Below are 15981 nucleotides of genomic sequence, written 5' to 3'. Positions count from 1 at the left end.
TTCCTTCCCATCATGGTCGGTATCTCTTTGACCACCTCAGCCATTGGGGCAGGGTTTTTGGGAAGAGCCTTGGGTCACTCTATGGGCAGTTAGATATCTCAACGCCAAACTTGAGGAAGCCCTGACATCCACTGCCGATTCCCTAGCCTCTCTCCAAAGACAGGTCACTTCGCTAGCTAAGGTCACCCTTCAAAACCGGCGGGCCCTAGATCTGCTTACAGCCGAGAAGGGCGGCACCTGCGTCTTCCTCCGGGAAGAGTGCTGCTATTACATCAACGAATCCGGCATTGTAGAAACTGACATTACCAAACTCACTGACCTTGCCTCCAGTCTCCACTCTGCTTCCAATTCCAACCCATTTTCTTCAATACTAACAAACCCCCTCCTTACCTGGGTCTGGACCATTGCAGGCCCCATAATAATCATTCTTCTCGCCTGTCTCTTCTTACCCTGTATAATAAAGTTCATCAAATCCCAAGCCGGAAAAATCTCTAATCAAGCTTTCAACCAGCTTTTACTCAGGAACTACCAGCTTCTAGCCACAGAAGATCCCTCACCCTCACGTGACCTCCTCACCACACACTGAGATGGACCCCTCTCTCCAGTGGAAACTGTTCCTGGAAACAATGGCTGCAGACGCCTGGCTCCTGACACCCATATCCTCTTGGCACCATTGGAATCAACAGGTCCTCCACCTATGGTTACAGGGAACCTTCATTGATTTCCAACCTGAAGAAGTCCACATCTACTTGTCCTTACTGTGGGGAGTCCTATCAACCCTTTCCTCCCAATCCTCAAGCCCTCACTCCCTTCTCCGCCCCCATTCAGCAGGAAGCAGTCAGAAAGTAACGTCCACAACCCCATAGAGGAGAAAGGGGGGAATGAAGGGCCCCCACCAGTAAGATGGCGAACTTCCGGCTTCTCTTCGGGGTCCTCGGTTCCCACCGGCGCCACCTGAAGCCCAGTCACCTCTCGCCCCCCTCCGAATCCCAGCACCTAGCCAACAGCCAACAGTCCCGTAGAAGTGACACCTCAATCAATTCATGCCCCTTCCTATATAACCCAGCACCTTTCCCTAATAAAGCGGAACTCTCCTGTGAATTGCTGCTGTGTGTCGCTCCTTTCCTTTCAATAACAGTTTTCATATCTCTAAATTATCTCACAATGGTAAGAAAGAAACTGATTTGTCTAGTTGGAATATTATTCTAATAAGCTAATAAAATCAGGGTTCTTTCCACACTCTTGAGCTTACTAAGCTGAGTTTAATTCAGTGGAAAAATACCTGCAAACAACTGCACCAGGCAAAAGAGCATGACTGAATTAGCCTCATGCATTACCCTCCTGGAAAAACAATTCACAGCTCATGCCCTTTGCATGGTACATGAACAGCCTTATCTTTGTGTAATTTACAAAGGGAAGTAAATATCAGGGTGCTTTTTAAGTATGACAGATCATCATCATCCATGAACAAGAATTACCTGTAAGATGCCAATGGTATCTACTATCTACCTAGAAACTTTCATGGTGATAGAAAAGGAGGATGGATTAAAGCCACATTATATCAGAAGATGAACTATTATACTAAGGAAAGAAAACATTAATGGGGAAGATGGAACTTCCTTTCTCCCAGCATCAAGAACAGCCAGTGTTCTCACCACCATTACAACAGAATCCCTCCTTGGGCACATCCTGCCCCACAAGGAGTCAGGAAAGGAGCAGATGCTCCATAAACTGCAATTCACAATATCCGCATACCTTCCTGTCACTGGAATAATCCCATTTGGTCACATTCGTCTTTGATCTACCAGTTTGCATGTGTAGGTGGCTAAGGCATTGCCTTATTAGCATATCAGCCCCAGTACAAAGGCCTCCTGGGGTTTCACATCTACTTCACAGCATTAGGTTTTGCAGTTGTTTCATTCTAACACCTCCAGCATACCTCACCAGCTGTGGTATGCAGAAGAACAACACTTATTAAGATTTTTTTCTTTCTATTAAATATGATTGTTTAGTATAGTACATCCCATAGAACAGATGCATTTTATTTATGTTCATTTAGTATAAAACCTTTTTTGGCTTATTGCCTTTTCTCTTAATATTAATAGGCAGAGAGACTCTTCTATAGTGCTGTTTAAAATTAACATTTTAAAGGACATTGAAAGGTCACCTTGGAAGGATAAATATTTTTCTAAGGGGTGAAGGTGTCCAACCAAAAATGCCAAAATAAGTTTTTTATGAGGTAAAACATGTATAACATATAATTAACCATTTTAACCTTTTTAAAATGTACAATTCAGTGGCATTAAGTATATTTGTATTTTTGTGCAACCAACAGTACTATCTGTTTCCAGAACTTTTTCATTACACTAAACTGCAAGTCTGCAACACATTAAACAATAAATCCCATTCCCTCCTCCCCACACAGCTTCTGATAACACAGTTCCATTTACTGTCTCCATGAATCTGACTATTCTAGGTAACGCATGTAAGTAGAATAAAATTTTTGTTTTATTTCATTTAAGATAATATTTTCAAGGTTCATCCATGTTGCAGTATGTATCAGAATTTCATTCCTTTTTAAGGCTGAGTAATATTCAATTGTAGATACCTACAGTGCATCACATTTGTTTATACATTTATCTGTAGATGATATTCAGGTTGTTTCTACCTTTTAGCAATTGTGAATAATGCTGCTGTGAACATGGTAGTAAATATTTATTCCAGTTATTGCTTTTAATACTTTGAATATATACCTAGAAGTGGAACTCTAAATCACATGGTAATTATGAGTTTTTGGGAAATCATTACTATTTTGCAGAGCAGGTGTACCAGTTTACAATCCCACCATTAATACACAACAGTTCCAATTTTTCCACATACTTGCCACAGTGGCATTTTCCAAATTATTATTTTTTTCTTTTCTGGTAATAGCCATCCCAATGGGTGTTAATATAAAATTAAATTTGATATATGAAGAAGACTAAGTGAATTTACCTTCACATGTGAAGGAATATAAATTTTAAGAGATGGAATTGTTACCATGGGCTCAGTACTATTTCCATAGGCCCATGTCTTAAAGGATGATGTTTGCTGATGTCAGGCAAACAAGTTTTGGGCGAATATCTAAGAAAGTCACCAAAGGTAATCATTAACTCTCTTTTTGGTTTCTTTGGTGCTTCATGTCGTCCTTATCTTCTTGGTCAGGCTAGGAATACCTGTTTCTTTCCAGGAAATGCTAAAATCTATAAAGTTGCAAATTCCTCACCAACATGATCATGGGTATAATCCAACATGGTGGCATCTTTCCATTGAAAATCAAATGTCAGCATCTCCTACAGAATTCATTCATTCACTTGTTCATTCATTTGTTACAAATTTTACTGAGTTTACTCATCCCAACACTGTCCAACAGAAATTTCTGTGCTGATGGAAGTATTCTGTAACTGTTCTATCCAGTATATTAGCCACTAGCCACACACAGCTATTGACTGTGTGAAATGTGACTGTTTAAACAGAAACTTAAAATAATTAAACATCCAGTTCCTCTTTCATCCTAGCTACATTTTAAGTCCTCAATAGGCACTTTTACAGCTACTGGTTAGAGTGTTAGTACAGGTTTAGATGGGAAGTTGTTCATCACTGAAAAATTGTTCCTCACTTTGCCCTAGTTAGTCAAAGTCTAGTTATTAAAACCGATCCATGAGTTTTGCTTATAATAAAGGGTAGTAGAGGTAAGTGCCAAGTCCTACTGAAACACTAATGAAAAAAAGATGAGCTTCCTAGTGGAAAATTAAGAAATGTTTCAAAAAGAATGCAACAATGAAACCTTGAGGAATGAATAGGACCTCACTAGGTAGAGAAGAACAAGGATATTTAAAGAAGATAGGCAAAGGCAATAAGTTGGGAACAAAGTGGTGTGTTGAGGGGTGGTGGAGTGCAGTGTGTTAAGAGAAACCCTATGCCCAGGGGCAAAGTGGGAGAGATGGAGAGAAGTCCGAAGAGTGGTCCTGAATCCGAGCGCAAAGAGCCGTGTGCTGAGGACTCAGAGCTGATGTTATATAAAGAAAGATGCAACAAAAAGAATGAATAAATGATGGTGCACTATGAGTTTGCTCATTTCTTAAAATAATTCCTTTTCTTGATCAGAGGTATGACAAAAAGCATTAATTGGGAGGCACTGAAATTAATGGACTGGGTATAATGTATTTGGTGTGGAGACTTTTAAAACATTTTTCCCTTTTTTCAGGGAAACTTTCTCTCATAGGCTAAACAAGAGATTTCTTAAAGTCTCTTAAGTTAAAACTCAATATTTAAATAATCCAAGACTTAGTTAGCACAAACTATCCTTGTATGGTACTTTGTTGTTCACTATAGAATATAAAGCACATTCTTATGTAAACTGTTTATGACCATATATAAGCAAGTGACGTTTTGCATCCCTCCTTCTTCATTCCAGGGTAAACTTGACTATAATATGCATAGTGCAGTACAGCAATTTCCTTTCAACACTTCTTGCAAACGGATTAATATTTTAGAGTGCTTATGGAAGTGTTACTCGTTGATCAGAAGCTGTTGGCTGTTGGGCTGGAAATGCTGTTTTGCCTCCAGGTTATAATTCACCTGGCGAGTGGTCAATCGCGCTTCACTCCGAGGGTGAGTCATGATTCTTTCTCTGATCTGTTGAAGTTCATTGCTAAGATCCTTGCTAGAGTTCTATAAACAAAGAAAGTGTGTCTTTGGGATATTCATTAATATTCTCTATAAAGAACTAAAACAGGAGTAAATGTTAGGCACAGCTAAGGACTCATTACACATGAACAATTCACATACCACTTAAAGAGATTATATAGTTTGTCATAAAAAGCGTTGGTCTTTAATTCTGGCTGAATATAAACCTATTTGGGTTGAAATTTTAATTAATACTTTTCACTCTGGTTCATTAAGATTGTGATGGTTCAGTGAGATAGTCCACATTCCAACCTGACAGACGAAAATCAGAAAAATGTGACTCAAATGAGGACAGATGCCAAGTAGCCATACAGGCAAAAAAAAAAAAAAAAATCAACCCACATATGGAACATTTATATGTAACAGTCCCATTTCTCAGTACATGAAAACATGAAATCTAAAATCAATTCTGGATGGTTCAGAGGACTGAATGTAAAAGGCAAAATTTAAAAACTTAAAGGAAAATATATACAAATATTTTATGACTTTACTATGGGGAATTGTTTCTAAAATAAGACATAAAAAGAAGCCACAATGAAAACATTTCACTACTTTTAATGAAACACAATATATTTTTAGTAAAATATCTGTGAAGCAAAAGGAAAAGGATAAAATACAGCTTAGGAAAAAATATTTGCAATGCATATACCAAAAATGAATTAGAATATATTAAAAGACTTCTATAAATATTTAAGAAAAAGATTAATGTCTCATTAGAAAAATGGTGAAATGTAGTTTAAGTATTCATAATAGAGGAAACCTGAATTCTCAGTGAAAAGATACTCACTGCACATATAATCAGAAAAGACAAATTAAAATCACCTAATTAGTAAAATTAAGAAATGCAACAATATTACATGTTAACATGGATAGATAGAATGGTAGCTCTCATGCACGTGCTTGGAAACTATAAATGCCACAAGTACAGTGCAGGATCTGAATAATTCTGAAAAAAGGAAAGAAGTCAATTCCATATAATCAATCAATTTCAGCCTCAGACATATACCCAAAAAAAGTAGCGGATATATAGAGAGTGATGTATACACACACACACACACACACACACACACACACACACACAGAGTCATTGCCATAATGTTCAGGGAGAAATAATGCCTATTAATGAAAAAGTTTTCTCAAGGATGCATACAGTATTTTACAATTTATATAAATACTATAGTCATTTAATAAATACTATATTAAAAAGTCAGAGTGACTAAAAACTCTAAGTATTCTGCACGGTAACACCTCAACTCTAAAGGCTATCTTCTTAAATGATTATTGAAATTCTGTTCTTGACAAGTATTCCTTTCTGATGCAAGCCTCTTTTGCATCAATAGAAATGAATTGTGTGATATCCTCTGTGGCCAGATCTTTCCTAGAAGCATGGTAATCTAGGAAAACACTCTCATAGCTTTCAGTAAGATCTAAGAAGCTGAGCTAATTGGCTTTTCCCACCCAAACTGCCAAATTAAGCATCATATTGACCTGAGTTGGGGAGTAACTTTAGGGATAAACTCCATATACCTAGTTGCACGTGGAATGCTTGTTAAAATGTGATTCCTGAGTCCAAATCCCTACATAATCAAACACATTAAATCTGCTTAGGGAGGATGATCCAAGTGGTGGTACTTGAGTGTTATTTTGTTGATTCAGAAGTTTCCTTGGTTCAATGGCCAGTCTGAAAACACTGCTTCAAGAAATTCACAATCTCTTGGTACAAATGAATAAATACATGCAGTGGAATTTCAATGATATTATTAAGAAAGGATCAGAAAGAGACATATTTAAATCTATTTAATATGAAGGTCTTCACAGAAGAGGTGACTCTTGTTTTGTGTGTTCAAAGATCACCCAAGGATCAAAAAAGTGACCAAGAAACCATTCCAGGCAGAAGTTCTAACAAACAAAAGCATTCCTCTCTAGGACTGAAATATCTTGAGTATTTGAGAAAATGCAAGTATATATTTCACAGTAATTGATAAAGCTGAAAACTGAAGAGAGGAATTCTAGGTCCAAATTATAGAACACCTTGAATGGCATGATAAGGAGTTTGGTCTTCATCATCTGTGCTCTAGAAAGATGACTCCTGAAGACATAACATATGTGAACTCAAGGGTGTCAAGAATGGAGGTGAGGTGACAGCTTAGAAAGCTGATTACAAGAAGTAGAAGTAGAAATTGAGGGCGGGTGTGTCTGTGGGGAGAAGAAACCATGTTCAAGAAAAAGAATCATCAGTAATTTTATTTCATTGCTTAAATATAGTGGGTGAGGCAAACGGACATGTCAAAGCTGAATTTGTATGCATAATGGGCTATTTATGACATGGAAATCCAAACAAATTTCACAGGAAGAATGATGCATGTGGTTTTGAATAATTTACTATATTGCCCTTTAAAATATTTGCAATACATCTCTAGGTGGAGATGTCAAGTAGATCTTTGGAAATATAACTGTGGAAATCAGGAGCAATATATGAACTAGAGGTTTAAAATTTGAATTTCATTATTGAAACTATAGAAATACATCACACCATCCAGGGTGACTGAGGAGAATGAGAAGACAAGAAGGGCTAAATGCAGATACAATGAACTACTAGAAAATTGTATTTGACAGATAATTTATGTAAAACAATATGTTATATAGTGAATGCTCAAAAAATGTTAGCTTACTCCTCTCAACCTCAAAAAAGACCAAATTAAATGGCAGAAGTTATAACTGATTGGAAACTTCAGAGATGTATAAGAAGGGTCAGAACAGCCAATAGAAATTTCATGGAGGAACATGAACCACCACAGGCAAATGAATTGGATTTGGCCAATTAAAGGGGAGAAATTTCCAGATCAGAGATACTATGTGTACAGAAATGTGAAGGTGGAGGTGTACAATTTCTGTCTGAAAATAGTGTGATGGATTCTTCCCAGACTCCTTGGCCATGTTTGGGCTAATTTCAAAACAAACAATATAGGCCCCAAGTTTCACCCCTCTTCTTTAACCTCCTAAGATGATGATACAGTTGGGGTAGTGGTTAGAGGCAGGGCTTTCTTACTACAGAAGTTTTTCACTGGCTGTGACATCCTTGGAAAAGTCATCACTGTTTATACAAAATTGGTCTGGAGGAGAAGCAAAGTATGTTGTAGACATGAAAAAGATATTTAGGAGACTCAAAACTTAGGAGTACTGAAACAAAATTAAAAAACTAATAAAAATCCTTATTTAAACAGAAGGGAAAAATAGTTCATGGCATACTGGAAAAACACACACTCTGTCATGAGTAAGAACTAGTTTTCCAATCATAGATCTGCCCCTTATTTGCTGAATGGCTGTATATATTTGCTTAACCTCTATGAGCTTGTCTCTTCTTATGTTAAAGAAATCTAATAAAGACTTAATTCAAATAGGTGATATGAAAATTGAGTAAAAAATCTATTTGCAGGTAATATGTCTAACACTGTGTCTACAATCTTCTCCTATGTGACCTTGAATGTCAATTACTTTTCTAGTAATTTCCTGTAGAATTAGGAGAATCATTTGTCCATATAGCACTAAAATATTTTAGGTATAAACATGACTGCATCAACAATCATATTGCTCACTCACTTCAATAACTTTAGAGGAATAAACAATTGTTTGGCCAGGTCATAATTCTAGCCTAGTGCATGCTATTATGCTTTTTTAGTTTCTGGAACTCACATATCCCCAAAAGAGACAAATCAGTTGAGTTTTCTGGGAGATAAGGAGGAACTCATTCTCTATCTGATTGGATAGAACCACACCTCTAGTTACATTTCAAATGGTGCACTGCACCTGCTCATTCATCAAGCTGCCAAGGCCTTTTCTTTTAAAATTCACATCTTTGCAGTGTCTTGAGTTGCTCAGCCTCATAGTGAAAGTAATATATTAAGCTGCTTAAATAAAAGTAGCTCCTAAATTATCAATTATAGATGGATGTAGAAAGGTGGGATTTCGTACCTGAATACATTAGTTTCCAAATATTGCATGCAAGTGTGTAACTTCCTTTTCATCTCTGCGTAATGTTATTTTTGTATTTGAATTGATTCTATTATGCCATAAAATAAAAGACAATTATACAGACCAATATAATTCTCTTTGGGGAGATATTAAGATATTTTCCTTTATTTTATGCAAGTATTTTTCTTCATTTTGTGCATTACTTTGGGAAAGTAAGCTTTACACCTATGGGACTCCCTAGGCAGCTGTTAAATCTCCCATACTTGGAACAGTATTGTATCACTGGAAATCACTACTCCTTTGCAGGAAACAGCCTAGAAAACAGCCTAGGTAACACTGGCTCAAGGGCAGGGGAAGGGAAAGGAAGTAAGAGGAAACAAGTGAGAAAATAGAGCAAATGTGTGATTAACAGCTGCTTTCTGGAGCCAGCCTCCATCAGGGATCTGCAGCTGTGTCATTGTGCTTCAGTCCTGCAGATCTTACAGGACTGAATTGGAAGACACATGCAATAGGAGGATGTGTGGAGAAAAATTAAAGAAAGTCCAAAATCCATGGCAAAGATATGAGGTGAATGCCCTCACTCCCTACATACTCCTCAGCTTTACCCATGCCTCCTACAGGACTAAGACAGATTTCTAAGAAACAAATAAAATCCTCTTACCAATTGGACGTTAGTTCTGAGTTGCTGCTATTGATATTTCTAGTTGACTTTTCTTTTTCCATTTTCAGGGAGCAAAGGAAAGGGGTTTATGGAACATCCACCAACCCTTTAATAAACCCCTTTAATAAAATCAGCATGCTGCAGGCCTTCCAGAATGCTTTCAAAACAACTGCTTATGCCTCCTCAATATACAGAAGAGATGCAGGCCTTGGGGTGGAAATTGAGTCTCTCAAAATAATTGGTCTGAGGAGCATCCAAATTTGGGCCTGAAAGCCTAGCTACCAAGCTGCTAGTCTGTCCTCTAATAAACTGGTGGATTGTCAATTGTTTTCTATTTAGTATTACATCCTAGTTTTCAAACACAATGAGGGACAAATGGGAAGTGGGGAAAAAAATGCAGTGATATTGTTTTCTCCCTTATGCTCAGAGGAGTGTATTTCCTTGCAAAGGTTCCCTTCAAGCAACCAGCATCCCATGTGAGCCATCTCCATAGGGTCCTTCATCTATGCCTCTTCCTCTAAATGCTCAGCGGTGGGGGGTGAGGGGTGGGGGTATTGGCAATCCACCACCAGACAAACTAAATCATCTCCCACCACTCCTTGGAAGTACACAAACCTTCTCTTAACAGGCCTTTGTAACACACAGCCTGATAAAATCACTTAAAAAGAAACAGAACAGATGACCCAGAGGAGTTTGCAAGGTCAGAGCACTCCCTGGTGGGGCATGAAAGGGTGGGAGGTGCTGAGGTCAGGGTTAAATGACACTGCGAAATGAAGCCCCTGCCTTGCTGTCTCCCTCCTTCATCTGTAGAAGGAGTCTCCAATGAGCTCGTGAGTCTGGAAGGCTGCCCCGCTGGTGCCGCAGAGAGGCCAGGAAATGCATTTCAAAGCCGCATCTAAAGCAGCCCACTTTTAAGAACCAAGAAAAGCGTGGCTGGTGATTGAATTGCCCGAAATCACTTGCTACCTTTCTCCTCTTGCAGCCCCATCAACGTTTCCCTCCTTTCCTCTTCGTCCCGTTTCCCTTTTGGGGTGCAGGTCCTCTAGGAAGCTTGGGATACAGCAGCTCTGACCCAGGGCTGGAATGGGATGCCTCAGCATTCCTTCTCCCACTCTGATTGCCTGCAACACAGTGTTCCCTAAGAAGATACCCCGGGAACTCTGCGCCCAGGTTTGCGCGCCCTGGGCGGGGCCCCACAGGACCAGGGGTCGTGTGGTCGCTGGGCGCAGAGGCCTCCACATCCCTGCAGCCCTCAGCGGAGAGGCAGCGGGGACTGCGGCAGCGGGATTGCCACGCCGAGCTCCCCGCTCCGCCCGCCCGCAGGGCTCTGCCTTCCTCTCCCCATTGTGTCCGCAGCGCTGCGGAGCTGAGCCGCGCGCGCCGCCGCACCCGCGCCAAGCCCAGAGCCTCAGTCGGGAGGAACGAGGAAGGGAAGGGGGGCAGGGAGAAGGAGCGAGAAGGGCCCCCAGAAGGACACAGAGCTTCGTCAATAATACAGAGGCGCCTGGACCTCCCTGCAATACGTTTTCCAGCTAAACGCCACCAACTGGAGCGCTTCTTGGCATGTCCCACGCGGATGGTTTTTGTGTGTGAAAGATGGGACGCACCTTGTTCATTCATCTATCTTCTCTTCCTCTGTGCCTCATAAGGTACCCGCGTCTAAGCTTTAAACCTTCACCGTCTCTACATCAGCATTATATGTCCAGGCAAAAAGCTGCGGGTTGGAAACTCAGGTCTGTAAAGACCTCATTGCCTGCGTACCACTAAGAGTTCACCAAATTTCATCTAGTCATGCTTATTTTCAAAGCTCGCGTTCCCATCTTTACTGGAGAACGCCTCAAAGTTTGGAAGCTCAACTGGCCTCGGTGCGGCTGATTTCTGAGCCTCCGGCCACCTAGTAGACCTCGGTGCGGTTAGACCCTGCGATTACGCGGCAAAGTTGCCCAACACCAACCAGAGCAGGCCGCTGATGCTGGGAGCATCCGAAGAAGCAGCTCTCTTGTGTGTCCCCAGGAAGCCCAAATGCGGCCCATCACCTCCTCAAACAAGGGTTAACCCAGCCACACACAACAGACACAAATCCCGAAACTTCTTTGTGAAGCAGGCGCAGCCTACCCGAGCCGACACTCAGCACAACTTGCTAGGAAATAAACATTGCGTCCCTGCAGGGAAACTTGTTGAATCCTTCCCGAGCGTACAGCTGCAATTTCCGATTTAGCCTGAAGGTTTTCGATTCCACTCCCCAACTACCCCCGTGCACCAGTCACAACTGCTGGACAAAATGCAGAGCCCTACCTGCACGCCAACGACCACCAGTGTAAAACCGAGCGTGTCCCTTCTGACCATTTTAAAGCCGGCTGTCACTTCATTTGCAATCGTTTGAGAGACTTACCCTTCGCGAAGGCGGCTGTCAGAAATCTAGAGGTTCGGTGGTGCAGGCGCAGCCCTCCCAACTTTGCTGTGCGCTGACCTCCCCGAGTTTAAACCTAGCAAAAGCTGTGTGAGACTTATAAGTGTGAGAATGGGGAAGTAGGGAGAGAGGAAAGCCGGGCTTCTTTTCAGTATCAGCACCCTGGAAAAATCCAATCCTTCTTCGGTAGAGAGTTCTTTCAAACCCGTTATCTGTATTACTATTAATGCGCAGAGCAGACGGCATTGCATGCAAATAGGACCAAGTGTGAGCTTCTATTGGTGGCTGCGGAGGCCCCTGGGTCCTACTGCACGGGCTCCAAACTATACCACGCACGCAGCTTTGGAGGCGCGGAGGAGAAAATGGATTTAATTGATTCGTTACCTCTGGTGTTGCAATGCCTGCTGCGATGTTTAACCGAGGGAAAAAACCTTCTCATTTAAACTCCTATCATGTGATCTATCATTTCATACCTGTTTTTAATTGTGTGGCCTACCTTTGAACATACAAAGGATTTTAAAAGAACATTTTGTGAGGAAAATTCACACAAATACTTTTGGCAGAAAACCCTCTTTTTGCTATAATGTGTTATCCGGAAATAAATCCAGGAAGTCTTTGTATATAGTCAGATACTTCTGCTCTTCACCTATGTAAGATATCCCTTAATTTTATTCCTGAAAATGCATAGCCACTCCAAATAAAATAACTAAGTTAACATAGCAGAAGTACCATACGAATGTACCGATAAAACAGAAGGTGTATTTTTTAAATGCAATTAAAAATACCATCAATGACAATGCCACGAGCATCATTTCCATTTTGCAAAATAAGAAATTTAAAAATATTTTTTGGTAAATAATGACACAAAATATACATCAACATAAAGATATTGGTAATGTCACAGTATGTCTAGCATTTACTATTAATCACCACATTTTCTTTTTACAGTTTCTCAGCAAGCCCATTAGTAATGCAAATTGGCACAACACAGAGATGTAAAGTGAGACAGGCCTGTGGTGACTGGGGATTTGAAATATTGCAACATTGTGTGAAAACACTTCGAGACATAATCATTAAAGGTGCCTATCTTAAAAATGACAATATTAACAGATGAATCTTTATATATGAATTTAAAGTCCCTAAGCATGCTTTTCCCTTGACCTTTAAGTCTGTGGAGGAAAAGAGAAATCCTCATGTTAACTAAAATAACACTGTCTCTCCTCTAAGTTCCATCTAAGATATTTGCTAATATTACAATTTAAGAAATATAATTTTATTGTTTCTGAGATGTAAATAGTAATGTAAATTTAGTTACACAACTATTATGCATATGATGTATAGCTCAGTGCTGTTAGAAAGTGATGTACTGAATAGGGTCAGCAACAAGCACCTCATCAATTCACCAGTCATGTGTAAACTAAACACATGAAAATACAAAATGCAAAAATGCAACAGAATGGAGATCCCATTCCAAATACAGGTATAGCATTTGAATTTATGTAGTGTGTGCTACAATCCTTCTTCATTTCCATAACTCCTTCCCCTTCCAGCCCCTTCCCTTCCCCCAGCAGTAACCCTTGACAACAGAAGTGTTACTTCAAGTCCAGGTTGTCTTTGCTGCCTTACAGATCACATCCTTGTAGGATGAAATATAGAGTTAACTCTTACACTACTGAGAAGTAGAAGAAGAGTTTCCTTCATGTATTAGAAAATCCAGCATTCTTGTGTATATTTCCAAAGTTTTTACCAAACATTTTGAAACATCCAGGTTTACTTATTCAGACTGAAAAGGCATGATCAATTGGTGTTACGTCTGAGTCGATTTACTGCATTTCCCCATTGCTATTCTGCCTCTGGAACAGCTTTTTGGAGTGTCTCTTACTCAGGGTTATTACAATCACTTTAGACCAGGTAAAGAATTTTTCAATTTATAATACAGTTAACATTAAAAGATCAAGATATCACTATATTCACTATAAAACTATAAAGGACTCATTCTCTGTAAAAGAAAAAAAAATTAGCTATTATTTGGTATAGTAAGGAAAGAATAATGACCATGCAGAGTTGAATGGATATGATTGATATTCAATTTATTTTTCAAACAAGTATATTATCGGTCCTTCAACTTCCTGCTACAAGTGGACTTCAAAAAGATCATCATTTCCAATCTAAATGTAAGTTGAAAGTTCTACATTTTATGAATATGTTTTTAGAACTGAGAAAAGATGAGTTTTATTCAGCAGTTTGTACAAAATTTATGCAATCTATAATTTAGGAGAATTTCAAGAGTAGACAAAAAATGATAATGAACAAAAGAAAATAAAACAAGACCAGCCCATTAACACATTTAGTATTCACTTGTTTGATCAATTCTCACTCTCCATATAAAAGACTAAGGAAAACATACAGCCAGCTAATCGGAATCATAAATTCAACTTGCTGGTCTTTCAGGAAAAATACATTCTCTATCTCTTCAATGAGTACTTGTATTTATCTAAATTATGCTTATATATTATGAAGTATATAAAATATATAATATATAGATATATGTACATATATGTAGCAATAATATTTTACTTTACTTCTTGGGTACTAGGGGAAAAATATTCTAAATGATAATACTGAAATATGGTAGTTTCATGATGAATCTAGATGTTTTCATCATAGACCTAGATCTGTAGCAATATCCATGATCTATTCTTTACTATTTGAAGTATTGTTGGATCTCTCATATTGTTGGTGCAGTTTTCAAGGACAGTATATGCTCTGTCAGAAACTGATTTCCATTACGCCCTTGGATTGTGATGACAATGCCTTATTGTGGCTAATATGAACATCTATTAAAGTTGGAAAGCAAAATGTACCTGGCATACCCCTGAATACTATTACTATAATCAGCTTTCTTTCTAAATTTAAATAGTAAGCATTTAATAGCATACCATTTGGTAAAGTTTAATGAACTAATGACATTCAGCTACTATTCAAGCTATTTTATTTTAAAAATACTCTGTCTTTAATTAATAATTTTGACATATGCACAGGTTAAAAATTTCCGAAATCATAGACATTAATTCATATGTCTACTTTAAATCCATTCATGTTTGATTTTTGACATGTGGAAGGAAAATTGGTAGACAAACAAATTTAACTTTGAAAGTAGAAATATAAAAATTAAGAGTTTGATCAAATGGGCATTTTTGGGTGTGAATCAGTAGGGAACAGCAATATTTATACCAATTGCTAATTTAAATACTATGATATATTAATGCATTAAAATGCCTTCTAAATAATGTAGAAAGTTGCAAAACATTACAAATATGCAGCTCATAAACTAATTTGGATTAATTGCTAAACTAGTTAAAGGAAAGTACAACTCAAAATTCAAAAATTGATTTATGTAAATTTGAGGAGAAATATGGAACTTAAAGAAGGTGAACTAAATCTGACACTAAGTAGAAGAGATGAGAATTTCATGGTACAGTGATTTTGGTAAGGTGATCACCATGAATGGAATGCTCATTTTTAAAATTCTATAAGAATTGGCAAGGAAAAGAGGCATGGAGGAGGATATTTTACTCTATATCAAACAGGATCATAAAGCAAGCAAGATAAAAGACAATAAACATGTAGAAGTGAAATGCTTTGGCAAAAGATCAAAGAACAAACAACAAAACCAAAAAAAATGGGGTACATTTATATACTGCACTGAGATTAGACAAAGTGTTAGTAAACATTCTTTTAATCAAGCACTAAATTCTTAAGACTATTGATATTTATTTATTCGAATCAATCTATGAATAAAATTACAAATATTTTTGTGTAAAAGAGACAAAAAAAGTAAGCCTACCTAAAATGCTTATAAAATGTTAGATAATGTTTAGTCACAGAAAAGAAACAAATGTATGTGGATATAAGTATATAAAATATTATGATACCACTCCTTCCACTATTAGGATTGCACACACAATTTATTTATTTATTTTTGTACATTTATTACATCAAGGAGTATGGTCAGGTCTTGTGGTTTACCCTTCAAAAGACACAACTGGTTATTTGGAGGGAAATCTGTACTAACCAAATCCTAGAATATTGAAAAGCTACTTATTCGGTCTATTTTTAGGTCTCCTTTAGGACTTGCTTATGAAGTGTAATAAAACAGCAAGCATTTTAAACTACGTTTTTATTCATATACCATAGTTCATACTAATAT

At 38.3% G+C, this 15981-nt stretch overlaps 1 protein-coding gene across 6 annotated transcripts in view; it reads right to left on the bottom strand.

Annotated features, from left to right (window-relative positions):
* Window positions 1-11915, bottom strand: part of ROBO1 (roundabout guidance receptor 1) — a 1104481-nt gene extending 1092566 nt beyond the window's left edge. For 4 of the 6 annotated variants that reach the window (XM_073231810.1, XM_073231808.1, XM_073231807.1 and 1 more), the window contains exon 1: window positions 11754-11914. The gene's annotated coding sequence lies outside the window, so the exon portion shown is untranslated. Of the gene's footprint in view, window positions 1-11753 lie in introns of all 6 variants that reach the window. The other 2 variants (XM_073231812.1, XM_037012651.2) reach the window with 2 other exon arrangements.
* Window positions 11916-15981: the final 4066 nt, after the last annotated feature.

The sequence above is a fragment of the Manis javanica genome, chromosome 3 (assembly GCF_040802235.1).
Source record: "Manis javanica isolate MJ-LG chromosome 3, MJ_LKY, whole genome shotgun sequence".
Taxonomy (NCBI): Eukaryota; Metazoa; Chordata; class Mammalia; order Pholidota; family Manidae; genus Manis; species Manis javanica.
Note: the sequence above shows the minus strand (reverse complement) of the source record. Positions and strands in the feature narration are given on the sequence as shown.